We start from the raw sequence: 12,267 nt of genomic DNA on the forward strand, positions 1-12,267 counted from the left end.
TTTCCTCAGCAAGAAGGTAGCATGGAGGGGAGTGTGGGAGGGTTTGTCTGACAGGAATGGAAAAAAAGGCAGAAAACAGACTAGGCCAAAGGAGATACTGGAAGCAGGAATCTGGTGAGATTAAGGATTTAGGAAGAGGAAATAAAAGAAAATATGAGTACGATTGATGGGGCCAAGAGGCTGGTTAGGGCCAGCTGATGAATGGAGGGTAGAGTGAGATGAAGCCTGGGGACACTGGAGAGATGGGGCTGGCTGGTGAAAGGATAGGAGTAGAAACCAGAATGGTAGGGATAAGGGTCTGACAAGGAGCTGGGAGCAAGGACTGGAAGGGAATGACCAAATATGGAAACTTGCTGAAGAGACTGGTAAGCGAAGTAAGATCTGTACTCAGTGAGCTGCATGAGGAGGTGAAGCTAAGCAGAGTAGGAGGAGTGGGACAAAAGGAGAGATTTAAAGGAAAAGTGGGGAGCAGCTAAACCAAGAGACTGTGAGTACGAGGGAGAGGGCTGAACCAGACAGACTTTGATAGTTCCACTGGCAGGATGGAGTTGTAGACCTCAGTCTTGCTGATGATCAGTAACAGAGTGGTAATTTAATTGAGGGACTTTCTTTTTTTTTTCCTGTTTGCTTTTTAGAAAAGGAAGTGGTAGACATAAAAATGAAGGCTGAAAGAGTTAAGAGTGCAAATTAAGAATTCAGACATGAGGAAATGTCAGATTTAAGATTGTTTATGTAATCTTAGTACTTACTTTCTTTGTTCCATTCACCTACCCTTACACCTTTGCACTAAGTATTAAATTATATGATCATATACAAGCTTCAGAAGTGGGAGGATGTAAATCATGAGGAACCACAAAAGAAAAGATAATTAATTTCTGACCAATAATAAGAGAAGTCTTGAAAAGAGTAGAGGAGTTTGATGAGGAAAGCCTTGCTAATCAAATAAATACAGTATTTTTCCACTTGGAATATTTTTGGTGTTCTTTCAGACTTTCATAATGAAATTACTCCTCTTTGTATTGAATACACCTGAACAGATGAGAAATTTTTGTCATCATGCATTAGGAGCATAAAACTATGCAGATGGAAAGTTGTTTTGCAGAATGGGTCTGACCTATAAACATTTGCCTTTCTCTGAAACTGGCTACACTAACAAGTTATTTGGATACAGTGGTTATCATTATGGTCTTAACTAATGTCTTTGCAAGTGGAGAACATTGCCATGAGGCTTGAATTATTCCCTAAACCCATACAAATATAAGGAATATTGTAATTATATTCTGTCCCTACAAAAGCATTGTTATCCGGAGTCTACTGATGACCACAGTAGCTCTTGCTTGTGACAGGGAGAAGTTGGTGCAAAACCAAGGTAAAAAAAATTAAAATACATCTAAATGAAGAAAGAATGGAATTTCAGGCAAAGTCCTTATTCACATGGCTATCTATTTATTTCTTGTATTTATTTAGTTATATATTTTCTTTTTTTAAAGATCTAAAGTGTGTCTTTTTCTGTTATCATGCATACTAGGTAGAAAAAATCATAATTAATTATAACACTGGTTTATTCAGACTGCATACAATTGCAGTATTATCAACCAACATATATTTTCTTCCACTCCAAGCAACAGTCAAAGAATAATAGGGGCATGTTACTGCTTCATGTCCAGTCTTTATTTATTTTTAAAATGCTTATGTATTTAAGGCCAGAACATAAAAGCAGAATGGACTATTGTGATAATCTGTTCTGATCTCCTTTAGAATACACATTACATGACTTTCTTGGATTAATTCTTGTTTAAACTGGAGTATATTGCCTAGAAAAATATCCATTCTTTGTCTACAAATCACTTGCAGACATGAAATCCTATTATACCTCTCAGTAGTGAAAGACAAAAAATTCCCAGCCTCTTTTCTTTCCACCACTCTACCAGCACCAGTATGCTCCCTACATTGCATATATCCCATTCCTCAGTGTCCAGATCCTTTACATTTCCAATTCCCTGTGTCCTGTCACAAGGCAATAGGTGATCATCACAATAAAAAAATGACTTCAGCCTATGAATGCAACTCAGAAAAAGCCACCATACCCCTGAAACAGGACTGAAATAATTGCTTATACAGCAAAAGGGAGTCTGTTTGTCAGTCAGACTGTCAGCTAAATATGTTTCAGACAGTATGAAGGAACCTTTCGTTAGAAGTGGACATTCCCACTGGAACTTGTGGGTTCCAGTTAAACCAGTGGCTGCCCAATAAGGAATATAATTCCCCTTCTAGAGATTTCTATTTATTCATCTAAGAAGTCCCTTAGTGCTTTTGGACATGAATAGACACAGCTCACATTCAGCTCATGATCCATCACACTGCTTCCCAGACAGAAATCCTGTTCTGCAATTGTGGGTAATAGTTTGTTCCTGGAAAAATAACTTTACATGTGACTGTGCTGAAAAGTTGTTTGCTTAAACCCAGTTTACCAACAGTTCAGATACCCCTGTAGCATGAACTTAACCGTCCATATTACATGTTCATTACTTCCTCTTCTCAAATTGTTACAAGCTTTATCACTGATATTCTATGTTCTTGGTTTTCTTCCAAGTCATTGATAAAAATTTTAGGTGGCATAAGGCTGCAAATCAATAACTTCAGGACCTTTTTGGAAACACACCTGCTTAATTGCCCATTTACAATTATATTTTAGACATGCCAGATAGCTAAGTTTTCATCCTCTTACTATGTGGCATGTTAATTTTGTATCATTCTAGATACTTAATCAAAATGCCAGGCAACAGCAAGACATATGCCTTAGAGAAGTCTGCTTCATCAACTCTCTTACCTTTTTTATCAACCAACTTTCAGTCAAATTAAAATCAAGCAACTGTTCCTAGTATAAAACCCTGGTCTCTACCTTTTGTTCATCGAGTATTTGTTTTCTGTAAATACAGACTGTGTATAATTTTTGTTGATGTCATTAAGAGAGAAAGGTTTTGAGCGGCTTGCGGGATCAAACCACTCAAAAACATGCGTCTGCCTATCTATCTGTCTATCCAAAGAAAATGTTTCTTTATCTAAATGCAAGCATTGAAGGAAAACTAATGCTGAGAAAAAAAAGGCTTTATGTTTAACTTGAAGAGTAAAGGTTAATCTAATATTTCTTAAAAGGAGTTCTATAATAATAAAACAGTTGTCCAAATACTCAAACTTCTCGGTAGTCTCCTGGACATGTAAAACTCTCATGTCTTCTATTCCCTCAGGAATGTACATTATGGGAAATTCATTCTAGCTAGAAAGTCTATCTTTTAATGTTTAGCTGATGGCAACAAGTTTTTAAAGAGGGGACTGTTTTTAGACTTTCTTCAAGGAAGAAATTTTTTAAAATGAGAGTGGTGAAACACTGGAACGGGTTGCCTAGAGAGGTAGTGGAGGCCCCATCCCTAGAAACATTCCAGGTCAGGTTGGATGGGGCTCTGAGCAACCTGACCTAGTTAAAGCTGTCCCTGCTCACTGCTCACCTCTAAAGGTCCCTTCCAACCCAAAGCATTCTATGATTCTATCATTTATGGAAAGAGGTAATCATAGTCTGTGTGGTGAAATAGAAGAGTACAAGCTTCCCTGATACATGATATGCATTGTGGATACCTAACTTACCACATAAAACCGGCTTCCAGAGTAATTGGCTTAATATGCAACACAAATACATTTAGCAACGGATTGATACCACACTTGATACTTGACCCTTTGAGAAGGTGCCAGAGAGTCTGACCTAGAAAAGTCTCCCAAAGCAGCTTTGACTGGTTTGGTTTGGACCTCCTTTTCTTAGACTCTCCCAGTGCACAGAGGTTTGTACAGGGCAAAGAGACATGGACATGCAGCCCCAGGAAGGGTAAAACCTGAAGCTTTTTAACTGTCCTTAGCTCTGTTGAGCTTTTTCTTGCAATTTGGTCTCACTGTTCATAATCCATCATTTTCCCCTAGCATAATGGATGCAGTCCAACCTGCTAGCTAACTGCTTCGCTGCATTAGGTACTTGAGATACACACAGGATTGGGATGAAAGATATTAACTGGGGAGCTATTGAAAAATACCACAATATGAGAAGGTTAGTCTCCTGCAGTAGCCATTTGCCCTGTCAGGCTGGCTGTCTCTGCAAGTAAATGCAAATGGTTCTACAAGTGGTGATAGGACAAGCTGCTTACAAAAATATGTTAAAGAGGCACTAAATATGGGCTCTGTCCAAATACAGTGGAAGGCAGGTAATTCAACAAGCCAGTGCCAGAGACAGCAGAGAGAACACTTTAATTCAGACCTGAACGCTACAATATACCAACATAGCAAGATGACTTGCAGTGAACTGTTATGGAGTCTCCCTAATGACTCTCTGAGAAACTTCCCTCTTCTCCCCAAAGTGATAAAAAAAATCTTGTTTAATTGTTTAAATGGAATATTGTGATTCATGAATAAAATAGCAGCTACCTCTGAAGGCTGGAAGGGAAAACAAATAATGCAAGAGCAATCTGCTGCTATACCTGAGTGCCCCCAACAGGTCACAGCACATATGAAGCAGATGACACACTAGTGGCAGGAAAAGAAGCTGCTAAGTAATGTATAGCTCCGCTTCTCTGCTATATCATCTGCTCTGACAACTTTGCAGAATGTATTGGCCGGTTTCTTGATATTTTGACAGGGGAATGATCAATTTTAACAGATCTCTCCTATCAGCTGCTACTGCAACTCATACCACTGCTCACTTTTTCTTTAGAAATATTGTAGGCGTTTATATCCCTGGAATCTGAGCAAGCCTGAATGGGGACACTCCTTCTATTTTTCATATTTCCTTGCCGGTTGGGGAAAATTTATGCAAAGGAATACCCTGTTTTGAAAATCTGCAGATGCACATCACCATGCTGTTCAAAGGTGGTGTGGGCTTGTGCTAGGTTCTGCTGTGAGCTGTAACTTCAGGACATATGGAAATCTAGTGTTAAAAGAACACAGTGTGGACAGAAATAATTTAACATTAATTGAGGTTTTAATGGAATTTGTATACAATATGTGTGTGTGGCAAGGGGAAAATCCTTTTGATTTTTTTTTTTACAATACTTGCTAGAGGAATTTTTTTTCTAAGCATATGCTACAGAATATTAATGTAAAGTCAGTCTTAAACGAATTGATATATATTTACCCATTCAGGCAAAAGTAATGTCATGTGACAATTCTAATTAATCAGCTGAGTTAAGTGCAGAAAACTGTCAAATATGATCAACAAAGTGCTTCTGAAGTACTTGTGGGTCAAGATTTTTTGATAACTGTACTTGGAAAAAATGTAAGTGACCTCTTGATAATTCACATGCAGTTAAAAAAAAAAGAATCATTTTTCACTGAAGGATTTCTCCAGTTCATGATTACTAAACCAAAGCTATTTTGTTAGTATTCTCAAATCTGTATCTTTACAAATATACTTCCTTACAGCTCTGTGCTTTCCCCCCCAATCCCCTGGCTTCAGCTGCTACTCAGTGTGAGTGATACCTACACACATCTCTCAGTTTCTTCCACTTTTCTGTCTAATATCTGATTTCTGTCCATCTCATTTGGCTCACTTTTGGATTTGTCATCACCATCCCATCACTCTCTCTCCAGAATTGAGCTACTGCATTTAGGTCCCAATCCTCTTTGCACCACCTTTTTTTTATAGCTGGAACTACACAACACTCTTGCAATTCTGTATAACCAGTGATGTGCTTTTCTTTTCTTCCTGTGCTATATCTGCTTTGAATGTCTCCTAACCACCTTCTTCCCTGACTTCAGAGGTAATTGGAATCTCCGTGAGTTCCTCAGCTTTGTCTCTCCTGGATTATCAGAACTTTATTCTCTGAGTTCTTGTCATAGGCAGGGCATCTCCACTTTCTTACTCCTTTTTTAACTTGTTGTCTGTGCACTAGACAAGTGAAAATAATTTATTTTTGGTTCAACAGCTGAAATAATGGGGAGAAAGAAAGGAGAAAGTGCTTGTGATCAAAACTAATTTAAAGGATATTCTTTTCCTGTCAAAACCAAAAAATATGTCATTTTGTGTAGAACCCAAATTTCCATTTATTTACTTGTCTGTAACAGCTATCAATGAAAAACTTGAGTGCTTCTTAAAATAGAGGAATTCTCTTCCACCCAGCTTTTATTAAATTCAGAGAGAGGATTTGAACCCCAGTGTTCAGGGTCTCAGGTAGATTTAGAAGATGGGACTTCTTCCATCCCTTGGATGACTTTGATCTGCTTTCATGGAATATGCATATATTCACTGTTGTGACTGAGAAGTGGAATTCCTGGGAGCCAGTATCTACTTCAGTGAATCTCAGCTGCACAATTTGCAACAGCATCAACTGAAAAGATTTCCTTGCATCAGTTACAGCCCTGGTGGTTGTTACTTGTAAGAGAGAAGGGAATACGGATTCGAGCTCCATAAGGGTCAGAAGAAACTGAATGTTTATCTCCAGCATTCAGTTCTTCAGACTGATCCCACAGTTACCTGCTGGAAGATCACAAACTTCCAATAGTTTGTAAATATGGTGCTGTCCTGGTTTCGGCTGGGATAGAGTTAATTTTCTTCCTAACAGCAGGCATAGTGCTGTGTTTTGGATTTAGTAGGAGAAGAATGTTGATAACAGGCTGATGTTTGTAGTTGTTGCTGAGTACTGCTTATGCTAGTCAAGGACTTTTTCAGCTTCCCATGCTCTGCCAGGCGCACAAGAAACTGGGAGGGGGCACAGCCAGAATAGTTGATCCAAACTGACCAAAGGGCTATTCCATACCATATGACGTCATGCTCAGTATATAAACTGGGGGGGGTTGGCCGGGGAGCAGCGATCGCTGCTCGGGAACTGTCTGGGTATCGGTCGGCGGGTGGTGAGCAATTGCATTGTGCATCACTTGCTTCGTGTATCATTATTATTATTATCATTATTATACTGTTACTATTAGCATTACTATTTTACTTTATTTCAATTATTAAACTGTTCTTATCTCAGCCCAGGAGTGTTTCTCACTCTTACTCCTCCAATTCTCTCCCCCATCCCATCGGGGTAGGGGGAGTGAGCGAGCGGCTGCGTGGTGCTTAGTTGCTGGCTGGGGCTAAACCACGACAGTCCTTTTTGGCGCCCAACGTGGGGCACAAGATAACAACAGATTAATCAGAGTGTATTAAGGAGTCTGTTAACAGTTGCCGGTCACGATATTAGTTCTTCTGATCTGCACCATGTTCTTTTTTTTGCAGCACGCGTTAAAGCTTGCTGTCAGTTTGTGTAGTGTGCTATGCTCTGCAGTGATTCATGATCTTTTGCTTGGGAGGCTCCTTATCAAAGCCCTGACCTTGAGCATTCTTTGGTATTTGGGTTTCATACAGAAGTCACTACTGTACTTCGGGTACTACCTCATAGAGAGAGTTAGCAATTATACTTCTTACTCTGAGAGGCTTGTTGTGGAGGAAATACAGAATGGCACCTTTGCTGCTTTCTTCTATGACGTTTCCTCCTTCATTACAACAACTTTCCTGTATCTTGAACACCCCTGGGCAGTTAAGATACTTCTATTGATAATTCTTGGGAATGTTGTTTCCATTTTGATAAAGGTCAGTAAGCAGTTTAAAAATACCATCCAGAGATCTACCCCAAGGCTGGATAGTTATGAGTGGCAGGGTGTGTGGGATCGTATGCGCAAGTACCTAGGGCAGTGGGGACCTCCAGTGTTTTGGAACTTCACCCCTGAACAAGTGCAGAATCCTGAAGAATTAGTAAAGTATTTGGAAGAAGTATGTTGTCACCCTGGTAGCTCCAGAGAGACACAAATCATTGCAACATGCTGGGGACTGGCCCATGCCTATCGAGCCGTGGTCAACGCTAATCAGTACCCTCAAAAGAAAGAGAAGGTCTCTGGATCTGATAACAAAACAACAAGCACTGTGGCTACTCAAACCCCCACTACAGGCCCTGCGGCTACTCCAACCCCCACTACAGGCCTTGCAGCTACTCAAACCCCTGCCCCAGGCACTGTGGCTACTCCAGCCACAGCCATGAGCACTGCGGCTACTCAAACCCCAGTGACAGACACTGTGGCTAAACCAGAGAACCAACCTGCGCCGGTATCAGTTGCCCCTATACAGAAGAAAAAATACACGAGGAAATCAGTTCGTTTAGTAAGGGATGAAGATGAACCAGGGCCATCACGAGAACCAGAGGAGGAAGAACCCATAAATGAGATGGTGACCACCCGATCCCTATCCCTGAGTGAGCTGCGAGATATGCGAAAAGATTTTGGTCGTCATCCAGGCGAGCACATCATCACCTGGCTGCTCCGATGCTGGGATAACGGGGCCAGTAGCCTGGATTTAGAGGGTAGGGAAGCCAAGCAGCTGGGATCCCTTTCCAGGGAAGGGGGCATTGACAAAGCAATTGGAAAAGGGGCAAAACCGCTCAGCCTCTGGAGGCGACTTCTGTCAAGCGTGAAGGAAAGGTATCCCTTCAAGGAGGATGTTTTATACCGCCCAAGCAAATGGACCACCGTAGAGAAAGGTATCCAGTACCTGAGGGAATTAGGCGTGCTGGAGGTGATTTACAGTGACCTGAATGATGAGCGGTTAACCAAAGACCCAGATGAAGTCAGGTGCACACAATCCATGTGGCGGAAGGTGGTACGGAGCGCACCAGCATCGTATTCCAACTCGTTGGCAATACTAGCCTGGAAAGACGACGAGGCACCAACGGTGGATGAAGTGGCTAGACAACTCCGGGACTACGAAGAAAAGCTCTCTTCCTCCCTACGGGCCTGTGTCTAGGCTGTGGAAAAACTGTCTGAAAAAATATGCCAAGAGTTCCAACAACTCAGAGAGGATCTGTCCTACTCCCCACCTGCACGGACCAGTGTCTCAGCCATTAGGAGTCAACGTCCCTATGCTCAAGAGAGAGGATATAGAGGATACACACCACGGGGCACCCTGTGGTTTTACCTGCGTGATTATGGAGAGGACATGAGAAAGTGGGATGGAAAACCCACCTCAACCTTAGAGGCACGGGTGCGTGAATTGCAAGGAAAAACTATTAGAAAAGGCGGTTCTCCCAGGAAAATTGCAGCTCCAGTTTCCAGTGAGCAGTTCCCGAGACAGAGTAAGAGGGCTAATTTTACTTCCGACCTTGATCAGGGAACTTTTGATTCACATTTACAGGAAGTGAACAACGAATACTGTGACCAGTGTTAGAGGGGCCCTGCCTCCAGCCAGGTGGAGGAAAGGGACAACCGGGTTTACTGGACTGTGTGGATTCGATGGCCTGGAACGTCAGACCCACAGGAGTATAAGGCTCTAGTGGACACTGGTGCACAGTGCACGCTAATGCCATCAAACTATAGAGGGGCAGAACCCATTTGTATTTCTGGAGTGACAGGGGGATCCCAACAGCTCACTGTACTGGAAGCTGAAGTGAGCCTAACTGGGAATGAGTGGCAAAAGCACCCCATTGTGACTGGCCCAGATGCTCCGTGCATCCTTGGCATAGACTACCTCAGGAGAGGGTATTTCAAGGACCCAAAAGGGTACCGGTGGGCTTTTGGTATAGCTGCTTTGGAGACAGAGGAAATTAAACAGTTGTCCACCTTGCCCGGTCTCTCAGAGGACCCTTCAATTGTAGGGTTGCTGAAGGTTGAGGAACAACAGGTGCCGATTGCTACCACAACTGTGCACAGGCGGCAATATCGCACCAACCGAGACTCCCTGATTCCCATCCATAACCTGATTCGTCGACTGGAGAGCCAGGGAGTGATCAGCAAGACTCGCTCACCCTTTAACAGTCCCATATGGCCAGTGCGAAAGTCTAATGGGGAGTGGAGACTAACAGTGGACTATCGTGGCCTGAACGAAGTTACACCGCCGCTGAGTGCTGCCGTGCCAGACATGCTAGAACTTCAATATGAACTGGAGTCAAAGGCAGCTAAGTGGTATGCCACAATTGATATTGCTAATGCATTTTTCTCCATCCCTTTGGCAGCAGAGTGCAGACCCCAGTTTGCTTTTACCTGGAGGGGTGTTCAGTACACCTGGAACCGACTGCCCCAGGGGTGGAAGCACAGCCCCACCATTTGCCATGGACTGATCCAGACAGCACTGGAACAGGGTGAAGCTCCAGAACATCTGCAGTACATTGATGACATCATTGTGTGGGGCAATACAGCAGAAGAAGTTTTTGAGAAGGGAAAGAAAATAGTCCAAATCCTTCTGAAGGCTGGTTTTGCCATAAAACAGAGTAAGGTCAAGGGGCCTGCACAGGAGATCCAGTTTTTAGGAATAAAATGGCAAGATGGACGTCGTCAGATCCCAATGGATGTGATCAACAAAATAACAGCTATGTCCCCACCAACTAGCAAAAAGGAAACACAAGCTTTCTTAGGCGTTGTGGGGTTTTGGAGAATGCATATTCCAAATTACAGCCAGATCGTAAGCCCTCTCTATCAAGTGACCCGGAAGAAGAACGAATTCAAATGGGGCCCTGAGCAACAACAAGCCTTTGAACAAATTAAACGTGAGATAGTTCATGCAGTAGCCCTTGGGCCAGTCCGGGCAGGGCAGGATATTAAAAATGTGCTCTACACCGCAGCCGGGGAGAATGGCCCTACCTGGAGCCTCTGGCAGAAAGCACCAGGGGAGACTCGAGGTCGACCCCTAGGGTTTTGGAGTCGGGGATACAGAGGATCCGAAGCCCGCTACACTCCAACTGAGAAAGAGATACTGGCAGCATATGAAGGGGTTCGAGCTGCTTCAGAAGTGGTTGGTACTGAAGCACAGCTCCTGCTGGCACCCCGACTGCCGGTGTTGGGCTGGATGTTCAAAGGGAGGGTCCCCTCTACACATCATGCAACTGATGCTACATGGAGTAAGTGGGTTGCATTGATCACACAACGGGCTCGAATAGGAAACCCCAGTCGCCCAGGAATCCTGGAAGTGATCATGGACTGGCCAGAAGGAAAAAACATTAGAATATCACCAGAGGAGGAGGTGACACGTGCTGAAGAGGCCCCACTGTACAATAAATTGCCAGAAAATGAAAAGCAATATGCCCTGTTCACTGATGGGTCCTGTCGTCTCGTGGGAAAGCATCGGAGGTGGAAAGCTGCTGTATGGAGTCCTATACGACAAGTCACAGAAACTGCTGAAGGAGAAGGGGAGTCGAGTCAGTTTGCAGAGGTGAAAGCCATCCAGCTGGCTTTAGATATTGCTGAAAGAGAAAAGTGGCCAGTCCTTTATCTCTATACTGACTCATGGATGGTGGCAAATGCCCTGTGGGGGTGGCTGCAGCAATGGAAGCAGAGCAACTGGCAGCGCAGAGGCAAACCAATCTGGGCTGCCGCATTGTGGCAAGATATTGCTGCCCGGGTAGAGAACCTGGTTGTAAAAGTTCGTCATGTAGATGCTCATGTACCTAAGAGTCGGGCCACTGAAGAACATCAAAACAACCAGCAAGTAGATCAGGCTGCTAAGATTGAAGTGGCTCAGGTGGATTTGGACTGGCAACATAAGGGTGAATTATTTATAGCTCGGTGGGCCCATGATGCCTCAGGCCATCAAGGAAGGGATGCAACGTATAAATGGGCTCGTGATCAAGGGGTGGACTTAACTATGGACAGTATTGCACAGGTTATTCATGAGTGTGAAACATGCGCTGCAATCAAGCAAGCCAAGCAGTTCAAGCCCCTTGGGTATAGTGAACGATGGCTAAAATATAAATATGGGGAGGCCTGGCAGATTGATTACATCACGCTCCCACAGACCCGCCAGGGCAAGCGCTATGTGCTCACCATGGTGGAAGCAACCACTGGATGGCTGGAAACATATCCCGTGCCCCATGCCACCGCCCGGAACACCATCCTGGGCCTTGAAAAGCAAGTCCTGTGGCGACATGGCACCCCAGAAAGAATTGAGTCAGACAACGGGACTCATTTCCGAAACAACCTCATAGACACCTGGGCCAAAGAGCACGGCATTGAGTGGGTATATCACATCCCTTACCATGCACCAGCCTCCGGGAAAATTGAGCGATACAATGGATTGTTAAAGACTACCCTGAGAGCAATGGGTGGTGGGACGTTTAAACATTGGGATACGCATTTAGCAAAAGCCACCTGGTTAGTCAACACCAGGGGATCTGCCAATCGAGCTGGCCCTGCCCAATCAAAACTTTTACGTACTGTAGAAGGAGATAAAGTTCCTGTAGTGCACATGAAAAATATGCTGGGGAAGACAGT

General features: G+C 43.5%; 1 protein-coding gene across 1 annotated transcript in view; it reads left to right on the top strand.

Moving 5' to 3' along the window:
- PRKN (parkin RBR E3 ubiquitin protein ligase) overlaps nucleotides 1-12,267 on the top strand; it is a 699,368-nt gene that overhangs the window by 535,321 nt on the left and 151,780 nt on the right. The window lies entirely within an intron of this gene.

Source organism: Pelecanus crispus, chromosome 3, assembly GCF_030463565.1.
Source record: "Pelecanus crispus isolate bPelCri1 chromosome 3, bPelCri1.pri, whole genome shotgun sequence".
NCBI lineage: Eukaryota > Metazoa > Chordata > Aves > Pelecaniformes > Pelecanidae > Pelecanus > Pelecanus crispus.